The sequence below is a fragment of the Eurypyga helias genome, unplaced genomic scaffold, assembly GCF_000690775.1.
Source record: "Eurypyga helias isolate BGI_N326 unplaced genomic scaffold, ASM69077v1 scaffold23558, whole genome shotgun sequence".
Taxonomy (NCBI): Eukaryota; Metazoa; Chordata; class Aves; order Eurypygiformes; family Eurypygidae; genus Eurypyga; species Eurypyga helias.
Window position 1 is genome coordinate 6,083 of NW_010269189.1, and position 227 is coordinate 6,309.

Consider the following 227-nt stretch of genomic DNA (forward strand, 5'->3'; position numbering starts at 1 on the left):
GGGTCACTGTCATCGTCCCCGTCGTGGGGGACAGCAGCTGGTCACGCAGCGTCGGAGCATCCCGGAGATGTAGTTGGGGCTTACGCGCTCCCCTCAGGGAGCTTTCCAAAGCCGTCGCGTGCCCTTGGAGGACCCCTCCTCCTGAGACGGCTCCTCCAAACATCCCTGTCCCCGGCTGCGGAACGCTCCGGGGCGTTTGTACCGTGCAGGGGGAGGGCTGCGTCGCC